General features: G+C 36.5%; 1 protein-coding gene across 4 annotated transcripts in view; it reads left to right on the forward strand.

The window, feature by feature from the left end:
* LOC149501295 (uncharacterized) overlaps nucleotides 1-19,617 on the forward strand; it is a 335,239-nt gene that overhangs the window by 199,704 nt on the left and 115,918 nt on the right. For all 4 annotated transcript variants that reach the window (XM_089734009.1, XM_089734007.1, XM_089734008.1 and 1 more), the window contains one exon: nucleotides 19,137-19,172. The gene's annotated coding sequence lies outside the window, so the exon portion shown is untranslated. The remainder of the gene's footprint in view (nucleotides 1-19,136; nucleotides 19,173-19,617) is intronic.

Below are 19,617 nucleotides of genomic sequence, written 5' to 3' on the forward strand. Positions count from 1 at the left end.
AAGTATGTATACTTCACGTGGGCGAGGCTATAAGCGTTAAGTCGTCGTGGCCTAAAGGATAAGACGCCTGGTGCATTTGTATTTAGCGATGCAATGGTGTTCGAATCCCGCAGGCGGGTACCAATTTTTCTAATGAAATACGTACGTAACAATTGGTCACTATTGACTTCCACGGTGGAGGAATAACATCGTGTAATAAAAATCAAACCCGCAAAATTATAATTTGCGTAATTACTGGTGCTAGGACCTCTTGTGAGTCCGCACGGGTAGGTACCACCGCAGCGCCTATTTCTGCGTGAAGCAGTAATGCGTTTCGATTTGAAGGGTGAGGCAGCCGTTGTAACTATACTGAGACCTTAGAACTTATATCCTAAGGTGTGTGGCGCATTTACGTTGTAGATGTCTATGGGTTCCAGTAACCACTAAACACCAGGTGGGCTGTGAGCTCGTCCACATACCTAGGCAATTAAAAAAATAATAATTATAGAATGAAAAATAAAATACAATAAAAATATTATGAAACCCTGAGGCAAGTTAAACTGAATTCGAACTACGACAACATTATAAATGTTTCTCATAAATGCAACTCAGTGCACATGAAATATTTTTCGACATCAATTGAAAACTTTCACGCAATTTAAAGGATTCGTGGATGTATGAATCCTCGGAGACTCCTTGACTGTTAGAAAGCATGCGATTCGGATGATGCTCGTCCAGAATCTCTCATAGACGATCGGTAACAACTTCGAACATAGAATCCCCCGTTAGCTTCCTAGCTCCAATGTAATATCCCCCGGAGTTTAACTTTCATGAAATTAACAAAGTTGGGACTTCGCGCACCGGGATCTCAGCGAACATAAATTGTGATGAAATTTCAAAATAAAAATAGGCCCTCGGAAATTTTAACCGGAGTGGATTGTTTAGTTTGTTGGTAACCGGGGTGAAATTAAATTGCCGTTAAAAGTTTAGGGTTCCAATATTGTAGGTGAAAATTTATTTTTTTGGTATTTTAATTAGTTTTTGGTTATATTTTTGGAATGAAGTTCTTTATAGGACGATGCGGAGGGGTAGCCTAACCGGGAAAAAACGTCCGTAACGTAAGATTTTTATTACTAATGCACACAGTGTACGACTTAACTTTGTAATAACGTACAAAAAATAACATATTTTTTATCATTCATTGACCACGATCTCAGAGCGTTTGCGCAATACACTAACTCTTATGCAAACAACCGTGAATGAAGTGTACCACAATAAGTTCGCACGCTACCGAATGACCGTGGGTTGTTGCGAAACCTCTAGTTTTATTTTCTTTATACCTCGAATATAACTTAAAAATAATATTTTTATAATAAGGAACTTCGTTCCTATCACGTGTCCCACGACACCACACCTTTTTTTATGGCACATTTCGTTTCTCTATATATAGAAAAAAAACATTCCAAATGATTTTCAGATCCACGATAACTAAGATGAAGAAAATAAGTAGTTAATAAAATTAAAAAATATATATCTTCTAGTTTACGTTTATTTGCACAACCTTTAATTACCAAACATTATCTTCAGAATTGTTCGTATTTGTCCCAAACTATTGTTTGTACCCTTGGCCTGAAGTACGTGGGCCTTTAATTAATTTACCACGATACCAATTAATGAGCTTCTACCCTTCTACTTATTTAAGGACCTTTGTCTCCGAATTTCGTATAGATGGAGCTCGGAAATTACGCTTTGTATAACAGAATAGGTGCTTATTTACTATCAGTTGCCTATATACCTTTTGGGTCTGGTAAAATTTGGTCATTTGTTCCCAGGATTTTGGTGAATGTTAATGGAATTCGGTTTTGGAATGAGCAATTCATGATGAGAGAAACGAAATACAATATATCTCGGCCTTTATATTTAGAAGCCCAGTAGGTCATTGTCCACTATTATTATTTGTTGAGTTGTTAATGTCTCAACTTTATTAGATACGCAAAAATAAGGGTATTTTTCGTTATGTACTTTATATATTATTTGAAAACAATTTGTATCAATTATACGATTATCAGGAAAATGAACTTAATTCGTAACTTAGTATTGATTCAAATCAACTTCATCATTTTTGTCTAATATACTGCTGCTTTCGGAAATACTATATTAGGATCGTGTCTTACTTTAGCGACACATAAACCTGATGGTATCATTTCTTATAAAGGATCACGATGACATTGCTATCTCCAAGATTAATGGCGATGCATCATCCCATGTTACTTGTGTTTCACAGCACATTGAGTCTTTTGAGTGAATTTAGGGTATTAATGAAATTAGCGCTAAATTATCGGTAGATAATGCTCAAAATTCAAAATCATAAATTTTAAATAGTGTAGGTTGGTTCTCTAACGGTTTTGATGATTTCTTTTCAAGTGAGTTTCAGAACCTATTTATTCATAATATCATTTTTACTTCATCTTTCTTTAGCCTACCAATTCTAAATTATTTCCTTTTTTTTCCCTATCCTTATTTTTTCCCTTTTTTATTATCGTTTTACTATCCATAGAAAACCAAGGCTTGCTACTTCTAAGTGCTTAGAGCTGCCATAAGATTTGTAAGCACGCGTTGTGGAACAAAGTGTGATTAGGAATCAACGCTTAATAAGCTCTAAGTAAATTTACAGGGTACACTTTGGTGTCAGATGATTTATGTAACCGATTTTGAAACTAAGTTTTTGCCTAATTTCCATAATAAATTTCATGAAGAATACAGTAAGATGGACGATAGACGCAAAATAAAAATTCATAGATCACAATCATGTAACAAAGTAATTAGCCTCTCATCGGCTACGCCATTCACATCGATCTTAGTCCAAACTTATGACGCAGTTGTGACCATACGACTTATAGAATAGATGAAGTTTAAATCTAAGTCGGGCCTAACGACCGCAAAACATTTCATCTGTACACAAGTACCTCGATATATTCAGGCTATTGCGGGTACTGTACAGCAATTTGCGGACCGATATTAGAGCGCACTTAATCGTCTGCGGCTCTGATGAACTTTAGTGATCCGTTACCAATTAAATTGATTACAAGGGACACGCGATAATGGGTGTCCTGGATCTTTGATAAATAACTTACGTAGAACGCCTTTAGATTAAAAGCCGTAACGGTGTCATCGAGAAATAGTTGAATTATTAACTATCCCTTCACGCTTTACTAAGCCGTTTAGTAATAGTTAGGTATCTTCCTGAGGTCAAATCGATTTTTAGTAATTAAAACGATCTACGTTTAATATTTTAATACAAAAAAATGTTAACTTTTAATCTGAGTTTTAAATGAGAATTTAAATTTTTATCTGTAATTGTAAATTGTGGTTGTATCTGTTGTATGTTCTAATGGTTCATAATTTCTAGGTATGTAGCTTGAATCTACACTAACGACATTTTGTCACAATTTATATAAATTTTTGGATGTTTGTAACGATATATGTACTTGGCTCGGTGGTGCAGTAGTTAGTGGGCCTGAATGTGGCGTCGAGGGTCGTGGGTTCGATTCTCATACTTAATGCTATTATTGTAACTGGTAACAGACGCATTTTTTTTATAAAAACAATAACTACTTAATGTATAAATAAATATACACATTATACATGTTCAATTAACTTTTAAATTTGCAATCACAAGTAATTTTTTTCCGAGGAGATGCAGCTGTAATTGTGCCATAAAAATATATACAACAACAATGTATATTCAAGGTCGCGAGCGGAGCTTAAACACACAACCGGAAATCCCGTCCCGTTGCTTGATGTGTACAAATCCAGCCGTCGACACTTGATTGATCGATGAGGCTAGTTGTGGCCCCTTCGTGTCCCAAAAGTTTTTGTTTACAGGACACTGGCATGGGAAATTTGCAAAGTTTCGTGTTGATTTTGTCGGGTTGCCTTCGCGTAAGATATAGTTGAAGTTTTGAAGGCTGAAATAATGAAGTGTTTGTTTGCGAGAGTTAGTTTTTTTTGTTAAGATTCGATAGTACTTTTTTTTTTCAATACAAAAAAAAACGAAACTTGTCTAATTTGGGTTATTGATTAATTATATAATTGACGTTTGTGCTTCATCTTTCCTATGGGACAGAGTTTTTTTTTTTATTCTTTTAGATCAATGCTTCTCAAACTTTTTTGTTCCCGTTTAAAGCTATCCATTTATCATTGTCCCTCCCTGATAATTCCATACAAAATCCTTTACCGACCTACTCCTTTTCCTATTTTACCAACCCTTGCTCTTTGTCTTGTGCTTACTAAGTTATTTATTTATTTATACACTTTATGTAAATTTACATTGGCGGACCTAATGCTTAAGGCGTTCTCTATCAGTCAACCAAAGGTAGTGCATAGAAAATAGTGGTAGGTGAAATTAAATTTATATTAGATTACAAACATATTATACACAAAACACATATAAGCGTAAATATAGATACACAAATACATATACACATCATAAAAACATACATATAATAATTTATACAGTATTATCAGTTATAAGGGTAAATTTTAGGTGTTATATACATAGTTAATTCCTAAGCTTAATACGTAAGTATATAGGTTTCCTTTACCAAGTAAAGGAAATAGATTTTATTCAAATCGTCAAAGATCGGCAGAATACTTGCGACAGAATACGGGAGATCTTGTTTTCAGTGGTTGTGGAGTCCATTCAACAACGTCAATGTGATCCATCTTGAGGCATGAGGCTAGAAATTCAATTCCATATATGTAGTAACGGATGGGTTACTGTTCAAATATAAAAGCTCGCATCATCATTCGACGTCGCCCAAAGCACGTCATTACGGATCTTCCCGATCCATTAACGATGGTTTTAGGCACCACGAGCACCGGTCATCGTCCTCGTGAACCCGTCGCTGCGACGAAGGGCTCGACGAATTAACCCATAGACACTGAGTTCTCGCCGGATCTTCTCAGTGGGTCGCGTTTCCGATCCGGTGGTAGATTCTGCGAAGCACTGCTCTTGCTAGGGTCAGTGTTAGCAACACTCCGGTTTGAGCCCCGAGAACTCACCTACACACGTTAGCGTGAAGCTGAAATAGCCTCTCAAGGCTATGAGCATAGGTAGGAAAAAAAAAGTAAGATAAATTTGCATGAGTTCTTAATACACTGAATCCTTAGTATGTTAGCGTAGCGGCTTATTATCGGTTTAATAAATTCTAGATAGACATAATATTTAAACCATTTGCAGTATAAAACGGTGCTCAGGAGTTCAGTCGCTTATAAGTACAGTCAAGTCATGTTGACACAGTTCATACGGCCATGGCTGTCGGCGTAGCACAGTTATGAACTAAATTTCGATTTCAATGAATTTCAAATTAAACTGAAAATGTTTTTGGACCAGCTTTAGAGACCCGTCGTAACAGTACCAGTACCACAAATATATGCAAATATTCTTTTATTCGTTACTAGCTGACCCGGCGAACTTTGTTGCGGCTTAGAGGCAATAAATGAGCAGACTTTTGATTTTGTCAAGGTCAATTTCTTATTTGGATAATTAATGTAAAGGAAAAAGCAAGTAATTTAATGATTCTTTATTGGCCGTGTATTTTAGTTGTTATTATTATTATATTTTCTTGTTCTTGTTCACTCGAAACAAACACATCAACCGGTCAACTTCAAAATTCTACTATAACTAACCATAGACTACATTACGTTTAGCTGTCAGTTGCGTTTGTTATACCACGTTTTATGTCACGTCTCACGGGAACGTGATAAAAAGTATCCTATGTCCTTCTCCTGGTTCTAAGTTATCTCCTCACAAATTTTCTTCCCAATCAGTCCAGCCATTCTTGAGCTATAAATAGTGTAACTAACACGACTTTCTCTTATATCTAAACTAGCGACCCCGGCGAACTTTGTTCCGCCTTAGATAGAGGCAATAAATGAGGAGACTTTTGATCAGGTCAATTTTTTATTTCGATGATTAATGTAAATTAAAAAGCAAGTATTTTAATGATTATTTATTGGCCATGTATTTTAGTTATTATTATTATATTTTCTTGTTCATCTCAGTCCTTTCACTCGCAAAGTTTCGAATCCTAGTTGCATTACGGTTTCGTCGGGAAAGATTTGAACGTGTTGGTCGCGGCATGGCTTTCTTAATGATTACCTATCTCGGCACAATAAGCTAATCAAAACTCGAAATAAACACATCAACCGGTCAACTTCAAAATTATACTATAATTAACCATAAACTACATTACGTTTAGCTGTCAGTTGCGTTTTGTTATTCCATATCTGTTTCGTTTTGTTATACCACATTTTATGTCACATCCCACAGAAACGTGATAAAAAGTATCCTATGTCCTTCTCCTGATCCTAAGCTACCTCCCTACGAATTTTGAGCCAATCAGATCAGCCGTTCTTGAGTTATAAATAGTGTAACTAACACGACTTTCTCTTATATATATAGGTATAGATTAGGACTCGGTACGTTCATGTCACTCGGTAAGAGCACACCCTTTTTCCTTAAGACCATCTCTACACTGTAATAAAAATGTTAATAAGGTTAATGCAATGGCCTCAAATTTAATGTTAGACGTACGAGAATTCCCAGATGACTCTATTTAACCTTCCACTCAAGACATAACTCAAGCTGAGCGCTCATTGCACCTGGGTTGAGCTCGAAATAAACATTAAATACACTTATTACATTATTCATGAGTGCTAGTCTCCGTAGAGGCATTGTAAATTTAAAACTGATTCACTTTCAGAATATATTTTTATTTTTTAAATATAACAATCACGCCACATTAACTGTTCCCGTGCTAAGTTCGTAAATAACTTGTGTTAATAACTTGTGTAAATAATAACGGAAATAAATGTAAGATTTTTATTATACACATATATATATATTTAATATACATCCATAACCCTGCAAAATATATTTTATGTTTATCATACAAATATCTTCCTTGGTGGGATTCGAACCCGCGACCCCTTGTGTAGTGAGCATGTCACTTACCACTACACCAGACGGCCGTTTGCATATGCGTAATGCATTATATCTAAAGCGATTTCCATGAGCGATGGTTGTCTATTTAAATTCAATATCGCATAACGAATCCTAGGCGGTATACTGGTGGTAGGACCTCCTGTGAGTCCGCACGGTAGGTACCACCACCCCGCCTATTTCTGCCGTGAAGCAGTAATGCTTTTCGGTTTGAGGGTGGGGTAGCCGTTGTAACTATACTGAGACCTTAGAACTTATGTCTCAAGGTGGGTGGCGCATTTGCGTTGTAGATGTCTATGGGCTCCAGTAACCACTTAACATCAGATGGGCTGTGAGCTCGTCCACCCATCTAAGCAATAAAAAAAAAAGGTAATCTCCAGGGATTATAGAAATTTGTCAACAGATCCAGATCTATGGATAGATTCTGATCACGATAAGTTGTATCACGGTTGTCCTTGCCATTTAAATTGGAGCTTGTGATTATTTCGCTGCGGAAATTAGCGTGATGCTGATACTTAACTCTTAAGAATATTCTTTACCATTAGTGATTACGAAAATTCATCATTTTTACCGCACATTTGTTCTTTAAGTTTTTTGCAAAATGTGAACTACTTCATCGTAGAAGTCACATAAGGTAAATATTGGTTAGAAGAATTAACTGCTTCACATAGCTCTCAATACACAAGATTTTAGAAGCTGTCTTTAATCATTCGCGCTTTAAAAATTTGTTTACGTAAGATTTGGACTTCCTTTTTGAGCACAGATTAATCGTAAGCCCGAGTTGAATGTTCGGATGCGTAAATATCTCCCATTTTCACGAAACCTTCTGACCTCTATAGGTAGTCGACCTACGTGGGATATTTATTTGAAAGTAACCTAATGTTTCCGCAAGTTTGCTACAATGTTGCGTTCTGGTGATTTAGTGATGGCATTAATCAAATACGCATCGCTACGGGACGCCGCCTATTCGTGAATGCCTTATATTAAAGAGTTGATTTCTTGACGTCATTAATAACTGAGCCAGTATCATGCTCGGGTCCGCGACGGTTGTCATGTGAATTACGTAATGAATAATGGAAACGGCAATTCTTGTCGCGAATTTTATGTTTCTCGATGTTACAGGAGAAATGTCATGTTCATAGTTTTTTTTTTGTAATTCTTTTTCCTAGATTAATCTGGTTATGATTAATTAAGTTGTTCGTAATATCAAATTTATAATAAAGGTCATGAATGAAATAAATCATAATACTTTATTAATAAGTTTACTGGTGGTAGGACCTCTTGTGAGTCCGCACGGGTAGGTACCACCACCCCTCCTATTTTTGCCGTGAAGCAGTAATGCGTTTCGGTTTGAAGGGTGGGGCAGCCGTTGTAACTATACTGAGACCTTAGAACTTATATCTCAAGGTGGGTGACGCATTTACGTTGTAAATGTCTATGGGCTCCAGTGACCACTTAACAACAGGTGGCCTATGAATCGTCCACCCATTTAAGCAATAAAAATAAATAAAAAAAGTATGTAATTAAAATCTTTACACCAAGCGTTTGAGCAAAAACTCTATATTGAAATATAAGTATATTAGTATCCGAGGCACGTCCGGCTGGATTGCAAAGTTCGTTACAAAAATTACAACATTTCGTGTTTGTTGACTTTTATTCGCGGAACTTCTGTTTGGTGTGATTTTACGAAGTTTAAAAGAAAGAAACAAAATGCGTATCTTCATTAGGCTATGAAAGTTTTCTTTCTGTATTAAATTTTTTCGTGCGAAAACATACAAAAAATATTGGAAGTTAGAAAAACTTTGGAACTATTTCACAATATATTATTCTGAAATAAACATCCATATCTTCATAATTACCAATTACCATTTTACTATTCTATCATCAAATTAAATTGCTCCTCGTACTGAGAAAAAAAAACTTTTTAAAGAACCTCTCAAGAATTTATTCGAATCGAATTTAAAAGAACTATTTTTTTCTGCACAGAACATCTCAAACAACCTCAATTACTTAACTACAAACGTTCAATATTAAAAACTAAAGACTTAAATTCTCAAAACGTTCGACGCTGTTAATTAACGTAGTCTCATCAAACAGCTGTGCTTTCATTACGGAAGAAAAATCTCATTAATACAAGAGTATTTGCGTCCGTCGCCTTTGAAGTGTAATATTTTGGAAGTTGATTTAAGCCGTTCTCCATTAGTCAAGCGATGCGTAGCCAAGAGATAATTAACTCTGTATGGGGTTTTCAGGCGTCCTCGGAACGGCTACGAGCCTCGGTCCCTACCAACACTCTCCTGTCATTGTAAGTCCGGACATAAGTCCCCTAATGTAACATTGTCGGGATTTATATGATATCTTTTTCTTTCCTTTTCTGTGAACCTCAAACTCATCATCAGACGTTCAGTCTTCTTTATGTCAGTTTATTTTAAGCGGTGGGCCGCGGCTTGGCTCTACCCCTGGCATTGCCGATGTCCATGAGCGACGGTAACCACTTACCATCAGGTGGGCCGTATGCTCGTCTGCCTGCTCGAGCAATAAAAAAATAATAAAAAAAAATTCAAATGACAATTTAATTTTCAAACACATAGAAACATTGAGCACTATTTAATCCGACTCGCCTCGTCTAGTCAATGGAGAGCTAATACAAACTTGTAAGTTTTGCTACGTCATTATTTCATTGACTCGATATTAGGTCTTTATTAAGCTTGGTGACAAAAACACTAAGAATACCTTTTTTTTCAGGGAGAGATAAAAATATTAGAGTAGCATGTAAGGAAAATGAAAAAGTTTATCGCATGCTTTGCGTTGCGTTAAGTGTAAAATCGTTCGAGTTCGTTTCATCTTATGTATTTGTGCTTAGGCGGGCTACGGATAGCCTGCCGACTGAGAGGACTGGTGGTCATGGCGCCGACGAACGCAAGTCCGGCGTCCCGAGGGGGATAGTGATGGGAGAGATGTGCTCTGCACTAAACGCTTGACTTTCCCCCTTTTGCCTTTTCATGAGTTCTGCCTCATGCGAGGTTCGGACGTGGGTTGTTGAGCGACAGGAGGTTTTAGTCGGTTCGACTTCGACATGCCCCGCCCGTCATCCCCAGTGAAGGACGGAAGTCCTGCGATTTCCTCCTGACAAAAAGGAAATGTATTTGTGTTGCGAAATAATTAATATTAGTTTGAAAGGTGCAATATTCCCCTCATTTATGGGCATGTAGTCTTCAGACTTCTTCTTCTATCTATTTGTGTAATCAAATGAACGTTTATACGTTTTTCTTCTGTTCCTAAGCGATCATCTGATTATGACGAGACTTGATGCATTTGCTGTTCCAGTTTTGAAGAGTGACCGGTTGACGCGGCAGGCTGATTCTGGTCCAACGGGGTATTTTGGTATTTCAGCACCATCGCCTGGACAGATTGACGGATTGCCGTACAGTGCACGTAGAATAGTAGAACTCGGGTCGGTAGTCGGGTGTCTGGTTGCAGCGTTGACTACGGTAAGCCCTTTTACCTCTCTCGCATTTTGTCACCTGCGTGGATCTGACTTCGGGATGAGAATACAAAGGAGTCATTTGGTGGTCTATAACATATTGGCAGTCCTATAAACTCCGCGTACTTACTTGGCGCGGAGCCACGTGGGAGTTTCAGACCCCGGCCCAAAATAAAAGGTAATCTCACCCATCCTAAGTACATCCCAAGTAGTAATCAGGCCTGATGTTCCTTGACTACGTTAATAGGATAACCGGTGTTCTCGATTTCGTATAGAGATTGGCCCGATTCAAGTTTTTGCCGTATTCCTTTTATACTGTGATAGCTATCACTACAAAGTTTTACACCGGATGCCTTTTCCAATTAATCCGAATTTCAATTATTGGCTTAATTCTCCCAATAACGGATTATCGGATCACAACACGTCGAATTTTGGATAAAACTTTTCGAACGAAATTGGTTCTTCTGGTTACTGTTTTTTGTATCTCGATATATTTTTTGAACAAGGAAAACATCTTTATGCCGTCTTTTATATCCGAGGATACTATGTGGCGAAGAAAAAGAAAGCTTAATGTTGCATAATTGTTTTCTTTAGTATTTGAACGTGATCACAACTACTATCGTTTGCTATGATTTTACTGGTAGAAGGACATATTCTTAGTCGGCACGGTTAGGTACCACCTTCCTGTCTATTAAGTAGAGAGGTAGTCACTGGTTCCACTGTTGGGAGAGCTCGGTGATACTAAATCTTCAACTATAGCTATCCGATAGATGTAATACAACTGAAGCGTTAATGCCGCCAATAGCCACTCTCCCAACCCCGTGTCTCAAGGTGCCAATAACGTTATGGCACCTACGAGCTACAGTAAACATTAACATTAGACGATTATTGACTTCCTTTATACTCCCATTTATGGCAGGTTGCTATAGAAACCTTCCCTGAATTGTCAAGAATATTATATATAACTATACAAAGTTTCAACACAATCAGATGTATGGTTCGGAAAGCGTATAAGATAATAATATAAAGTACCCTTCGGTTTTATTGACAACAATAATTAAAAAAGGCGTACTTTAGCATGTATGCAGTAAAACGAAGTGGGTATGTAAACATTTCATGTGCTCATAAAAGTTATAAAGGCCTGCCTGTTGAATTCCAATACAGTAAACTAAAAAAAGTAAACTGATATGTTTAATCACGTTAGGAAATTCACCATGATCTTTATTTTAGTAAGAAATAATTATTGTCCAGATTAAAATTGATTAAGTTAGGTATTTTTTTGCTTATCTGTAAGCCAGTAGTCTCAGTGCTATGGTTCAATGGGGCTATGGCTTTAACACGACCGAGAAGCAAATAGGGCTGAACCTAAAACAATTTTCTAATATCTGCCCTATCAAGAATGTTGATTCGCTGAATCTACCACCGGATCGGAACCGCTTTCTCGAATCTGTCTGGGTTCTGACCGCAGGCGGAAATCGGACGTCGGGCGAGAGAGTGCAAGCGGAGTCTTTTGGTGGGTAGGACCCTAAAAACATACCAGGGCTTCCAGTCCGCTCACAAAATCTGCGGACCGTCAAGTATCACATACCCAGCGCATCCCCAAGCGCAAAAACCGTGCAGTGGTGACAGATGAGGTAGGTGAAATGGGTACTTGAATGAGGTACAGGAAATACGCACTTAAGTTATGAAATATGTGAAAAAGATGTGTTCACAATTGACCTTCACGCTTTAAGAATAACATCGTATAGTAAAAACTGGGTTCCGCATAATTTACACATGCGCGGACACCAGCCTTAAAGATTCTTGGCATGTTACCATCGTAATATTCTTCATACGTTACAATTTAGATTTCGATCTCATATCTCATATTCATATACATTAACGTTGTGATAGCTATCTGCTCTGCAAACCACATACTTAGTGTGTTACTTTGATGGATCGTGAAATTGGCTGCTTATCATAGCAACGCGCAGTTAAAGTATTTTACCTAATGTCTTATTACTGAAGTACTCCGACACTCGACCGATTCGCGTGGAGCCTTACTAAGAGATAATATGAATGAGATAACTAATTTGAAACGGTTAAAAAAATTATCGGTTTACCTTTTCTACTTACGAAGATGTGCTTCTAAAGGAGAAGTATTAATAAATGATATTGCATGCCCACAGTATATCGTAGTTATAGGTTCCTCGGGGATTAAGCAGGAAATGTTGCGGGAACGAATTAGTTAAAAGCGAAGACTATTGAATAGAAACGCCCCAGTTATTCTACCCAACAAGGGTCTCCCTTGGAGGCGCTCCGGTAACTGTTAGCAAATTCCATCCCTCCTGGCTGAGCCCTTTCTCGCCCACCAGCCCTGGTGAAACTAGAAAGGTCTCCAGGCCATTAGTATTCTTTCAATCATAAAAAAAAACGCCCCATATTCTAGAACATGCGCCTAGAATATTCTGTGCTATGTGTACCAGAAACAGTCTCAAATATATTTAGTAAAGATATTGACTCCAACAGAGAACCAAATTCAGACTCTGCGGCTTATTAGGCTTTAAATTTAAATTTATGAACTCAGCTTTCAATTACTGTTATACTATAATATATTATGTACTCACAATACTTATTCCAATAGATGTATATAATTAGGGTGATGATGATGATGATGGTGACTTGGACTTGGAATTGCTCACGTGCATGAGGAGTGACCACCGTTAGCTCATCGTCAGGTGGACCGTATGTTTGTTTGCCTACAGGCGAGAGACAAGGCATATATATCGCATATTGAGCCTTTAAAATGGAAATTTGACTTTGATTGCAAAGCATAAAATTTCGTTATTTTAGATCGTAATTAGACGAAATAAAAAACATGGCATGAAACAGTTTGCTTTTGAACTTTAATAAATTGACATTATATGAAACAAAATGCATCAGCATCGTATTTACACTTTCGTGACATTTTAAGTTTTTCTGGGCCTGTACAAAACACCTGATCGTTGTTTATGACTCGAATGACATCTAGTGGCACTGTGTAAACGACCCCACTCTCATAGCGCGTTTTTTTTTGGAAGTATAAAAATTAATTAAAATTTATAAAAAAATTTAAAAATGAGTATTATTACTATAACTATCACAAAAGCAAACTTTATACCAAAAAAAGGTATTTTATTTTCGTTTTTGTGAATAATTAACTGGAAAAACCTAGTATAAACGATAGAACAAAAACGTTTTTTTTTTGTAGAGTTGTGTAATAGAGATCACACACACGAAATTTTTTATAAGAAATACCCCCAAATATGCCAAAAATAGTTATTAAAAAAAAACTAGGTTAATTAATCATTTGGATGTAATGATCAATTTGTAAAGTAAGTAAATTATTATATTTTCTTACAAGCGATAGACAAGTTTCTCTTAGACTAATTTGTTTTTTCGGTAAACATAATTATGTACTAGTCCAAAGTTATTATTAAGAGACTTTCACTCGAAAACCATATTTTATTTATTTCATTTTTAAGCTTTTTATTTTATTTTTAAGCTTTCGACGATTTTTTTTTTGAAAAGGAAATTGAGTACTAATTTATTAATATCCGGTGATTATAATATCTTTCGATCTGAATGTTTCCTGAAAAATGTACCTCGTTCTCTTCCAACCAAACTAATCTAGCAATTTACCTGTTAAATGAACCACTTAATTCAGCGGATTAGTAACGGAATTAATTAGTATAGCTTTAATTATTCGGCTTTGAATTTAATTAATTTCTTGTATTTGTGACGCATGCTCTCTATGTCTAATTACAGTCATTCAATATAATGTTATTTACATTTGAAAAGTATAAAAAAGCAGCGATTTTTTTTAATAGATAGTATGGGTGGATGAGCTCACGGCCCGCCTAGTGTTAAGTGGTCACCAGAGCTCATAGACATCAACAACGTAAATGCCGCTCTAAGACATGTGTAGTGTAGTGGAATAAGTGTAGGAGGTTTACGACGAAGCGAACATCTTCCACTGAACGGGTGAAATTGCTCGGTAAAATAACGATCTGAATGTTATTGTTCGAAACTTGTTTATAATAGCATGCAAGCTTATCTTGAAAATGTCGTATGCGAGATTCAGGCATTTGTCAAATATCTTATGTTGTATGATGTTCACCCGTCACACATGAATTATGAGTCTTAGTTTTTACAGTACAACGGCTGCCCCGCGCTTCAAACCGAAACGCATCACTGTTTCACGACAGATATAGGCAGGGTAGTGATACCTACCCATGCGGGATAATTTATTTTTATTGCTTAGATGGGTGCACGAGCTCACAGCCTACCTGGTGTTAAGTGGTTACTGGAGGCCATAGACATCTACAACGTAAATGCGGACCCACCTTGAGATATAAGTTCTAAGGTCTCAAGTATAGTTACACCGGCTGCCCCACCCTTCAACCCGAAACGCTGTTTCACGGCAGATATAGGCAGGGCGGTGGTACCTACCCTCGCGGACTCACAAGAGGTCCTATCACCATTAATACCAGTTAACATAAGTTACGTTAAATAGAGTTTCCGTTAAACTCAACCGAAATTTTCCTTCCACTAAATCGTAGCCATCCATACCGTCGGTATTTTGCATACTGTGTCTTTGGGTCGAAACGACCCCGCATCTGAGAATTTAATTGTCCAACTTTTCAGCTTTATGCAGTGCCGTGGTTAATAGCAGTCGGCGGGTTAAATGTGAGCCGTTGAGCGGAATTCAAATTTCAAGCGGGACTCTTCGGGTAGCGGATTTTTGTTTAGTTTTACTTTGTAGCAATTTTTTACATTAAATTATTGACTTACCTCCAGTATGATAAGATTTAAAATAGTAAATTGGAAAGTAATTTACTTATTACCATGCGCTTTTACTGAACTCCCTTCTACGATGTGACCTACTCTGCTATTATATTACTTTCTTCAGACAAGGTTTTAAGCTAAAGCCAAAGGCCTCAGCGTTAGATCGGGCACATCCTCATCTTTTTTTATTTACTGCTTAGATGGATAGATGAGCTCACAGGCCACCTGGTTTTAAGTGGTCACTGGAGCCCGTAGACATCTACACCGTAAATGCGCCACCCACCTTGAGATATAAGTTCTAAGGTCTCAGTATATAGGTAGTTACAACGGCTGCCCCATCCTTCAAGCCGAAACGCATTACTGCTTTACGGCAGAAATAGGCGGGGTGGTGGTACCCACCCGCGCGGACTCACAAGAGGTCCTACCACCAGTAGTTCACCATCTGTGAACTAATAAAAGAAAAAACAAGATTATGGTTTTTTGCAATAAGCAAATCCGCTCGTAACAAAACTCGACTTTACGTAGCGCCCGCACCTCCTCCGTAATGAGTGCAGTATGATAATACGAAAAATGTTAAAGGAGTGAGCGCGTATAGTGCGCTTTGTGCCTGTAATTATGTTAACGTGTATCTTGTAACATTGTTTCAAAGATCACTAAAACGTTGGCTCTGTAGTTTACGAGCCAAAGGACCGAAGATTAAAGGGCTTTGCTTAGCTTGTACGTTATTTTGAAACTACCTATGACAGTAATTCTTTAACAGGTACGCTATCAGAGCGCTCAGTGAATACCGCCTTGGGTCATTAAGTCGATGTCTCAATTTTGTTATAATATAACAGTGGTGTCAACCATCAAATCGGAACGCATGACTGCTTCATGGTAGAAAACAACAAGATGGTGGTTTCTAATCACGAGGGACAAGGTCTACCGCCATTTAGTGCCAGTTGGTGATCCCAGTACGCATTATAATACTCATTGAAATGCTCCTAGTTGCCTTTGACAGTACCCACGCGAAGATATGGGGTGATGCAATTCTAAGCTGATAGATACCACAAAGCACTGAATTGATATTCGATTGGTGAAAGGCTATTCGGCTTAAGCGATATTTTGAAACTTTACAGGAGAGCCATTTAGAGCTTAAATTTTTGAAAACAATATCATAGCAAAAAAAAAAACTTCTTCAGCTATTTAAATGGGGCTAACTTAATTGAAGTTCATTTAAAAACACCTGTCGATGTAATTTATTGGTCAAATTGGCAAAAATATTACCAAAGACGTTTTACACGACTTTTTAATTATCTCAAAACATGCCTATGTATTGGTGATTTTTCTGAACAGCTACATAACCCAATCTCCTTATGTTAATTTGTTTTTTAATACGGTTTTTTTACTTTGCTATGAAATGTATACTTCTACGGAATCTTTGTACTTAATTTTCACTGAGTTCAAGAGGTCCGAATAACAGAAAAATTTTGGTCATTTATTAAGGGCTGATTATAATATGATAATTTATAATTTTGCTCTAACGTGAATAGCATCCGGATAACAGAGAAACAGATGAAATTAAATAGGTATTTCTTCGATTCGTTAATCAAGCGTGTTTTTTTAATTTTTAAGCTACATAATATTATAGCAAAAACTTTGTACCCTTTTTACGAAAATTGCGCGGACGGAGGAGTATCAAATTCCCCACACTTATACAGAATATAGAGAAGGAGTGCAGAATGTTAATATATTTTTTTATTATGCATAAAAAAGTCATTAAATCCATAAAGAAAACATTACATACACTAAATACATGGTATTTGACACAACAAAATTTTGACAATAAACGTGTGTATACACACATATACTCTGTGTTTATTGTCAAAATTTGGTTACTGTTGAAAGTCTGTGGTCAAATTGAGAATAAATTAATATTGTTTTGTCTTTAATACTATTTATTTATAGTGTAGTTTTAGCAAAATCTGTGATTATATTAAAGAAGTCTAATAGTGTTTGACAATAGAACCATAATAATGCTTATAAAGAAAATTTCAATTCATTATTGTTGAATTTTGACTATGTACTGAGGGACCACTGGTACTATTTATTTTTTGAGTATTTTCCATGTGTCATTTTATATTGTTTAAAAATTATCATATTATATTTGTTTTTATTTACATTTAGTTGTTTCATGAGATTACTCCGCTGTGAAACTGATATATCCAATAATACAGATCTTCCAAATTCGCATTCGCTAAAAGTACAATTAAACAAAGGGAACATTAAGAAACTTTGTGTTTTATTGGTGTGTTATTTTAATGGAGTGCTGTAATTTCAAATTTTAGCTTATGTCGTGGATACGTCTGAGACGTTGTACAAACGTAATTCGGAAACTTTAAAGCTCATTCTAACATAATGCAAATTGTCGCGTGGATACATACACGGCACGGTGTGATTAAGTTTAGTGCTTTGTTTGTTTGAACGAAACGGCGTGCCGTTTTTGTGGGCGAATTTATTGTGTTAGGGTTGTCAAATTTACTTTTTTTAAAGTGCACATTTTTGAATTCATAATCATTCCCGTTAAGACTGATTCTTGATATTACAGTTGTTACTTCTTGCGGTGTTATTGTAGTGACTCCTCGAAGTAGTTGGCCATCATACTTTTACGTGTTTTTGAAGAGTAGGGCAACAGAAGTAGGGTTGTGTGCTTGAAAATGAGGTTCTAATCTTATATTTCGTATTCGTGTCTGCACATGCTTCGTTAAGTGTTTAAGGTCAAGTGGAACGTCTGCTTGGCTTTATTTGAATGGAAAAGCAATAGAACGAAGTGCAAGGATTAAGTTGTACTTTAAGTATTGACTGGAGAAGTATTATCAGGGGAATTTCTATAACAACTGTCTGTCTTGTTTATAATCAGAAGATAGCACACACCAGTGACTTCCTTGAATTGATTTTGATCATGCATGTTCTAACTGTTGATGATAATATAGTAAGTATTCACTCAGTAGTAATTATGTAAGGGTAGGGAATGAAGATGTAATTTCTATCTTGAGTAGCAGTAGCAGGAAGTGAGCCTACAAATAGTGGTACTAATTATTATTCGAGTTTTATTTCAACTAGATGATTTTTTTTTTTTTTGATAACGCCATCTTGTTGTGTCTTTATAGCGGTTAGTTGCTCTCAATTAAGAAAAAAATAGTATTATTATTCGCCAATAGATGTCGGGAAGAGTTGATTATTGAAAACACGAATAAAACAACATTTTCTGAAAATAAATCGTAGCTAGATCGATTTATCACCCCCGAAATCCCCTGTACCTATACTAAATTTTATAAAAATCGTTGGAGCCGTTTCCGAGATTCAGATTATATAGGTATATACAAGAATTGCTCGTTTAAAGGTATAAGATGTAAAAGATAAATTAGTATAAATAGTATAAATTCAAGTTTCGTACGTATGTCGAAATATAAGGTGTGAGGTTGTTTGCACGAAACAATCACGATCAAATTTGTATCGTATGCTTATTAACTAATTTTTTTTTAAGAAAACCTATTGACCACCTTTTTAAGCAACAAAATGGTACAACCTTTCTCGGCTTCAAAGACTCAATTCCACCGATACAACGCCCAACATCTTGTTTATGAAGATTGTAATGTTGTTCGTAAAAAATCCTGTAAATTTTTTTCGTTTCTCCGGTACCGAGGGGTTTCTCGCGTCGAGAAAAATTATGACTCTTAGCGCGGTTTCGGTGACAACGCGTTTTAATCCAAATTTTACGACCTAATGCACTTGTGCTTGTACTTATAACAGTATTTTACGTTTCGTTTTGTTCTATTTATGAGGTTGATTAATATATAAATTTTCTTTATTGTATTTCAGATTTAAAATTGGGGACGCGGCTCCGTTAATTAATAGGTAAGTTTCTTTATTTATAGGCTTTCTTTAATAGGTATTACTAGAGGCCGGAGCCCCAAACGTTGGTCCGACCAGATCTCCGAGCAAACCAGCGGACCACTTAGCGCTGCACTACACCAGGCAACTGACCGGAATCGATGGAGGCTGGCAGTCGACAAGCTAAAACGGAGTCACGATCCTCAGCAATGAGGGAGCGATGGATAAGAAGAATTATTGTACTTCAAAGAAAATCGATCAATTTTTCTGATTATACGAATTATTATGTGAACACGTCTAGGGGTAATTTAGAAGAAAACATTGTCGACGAATTGTGGCTTAGAACCTAAGGCATATGTTTGCTCATAAAAAGTTTTCAAAGAAATGTCGTAATAAAAACACATGTTATGTTTAGAGAGGACTTTATGGAAGAGTTATCACGTAAAATTTCGACTCCTTTATCTTTACC

This window comes from Bombyx mandarina, chromosome 16, assembly GCF_030267445.1.
Source record: "Bombyx mandarina strain Sakado chromosome 16, ASM3026744v2".
NCBI classification, from domain to species: Eukaryota; Metazoa; Arthropoda; class Insecta; order Lepidoptera; family Bombycidae; genus Bombyx; species Bombyx mandarina.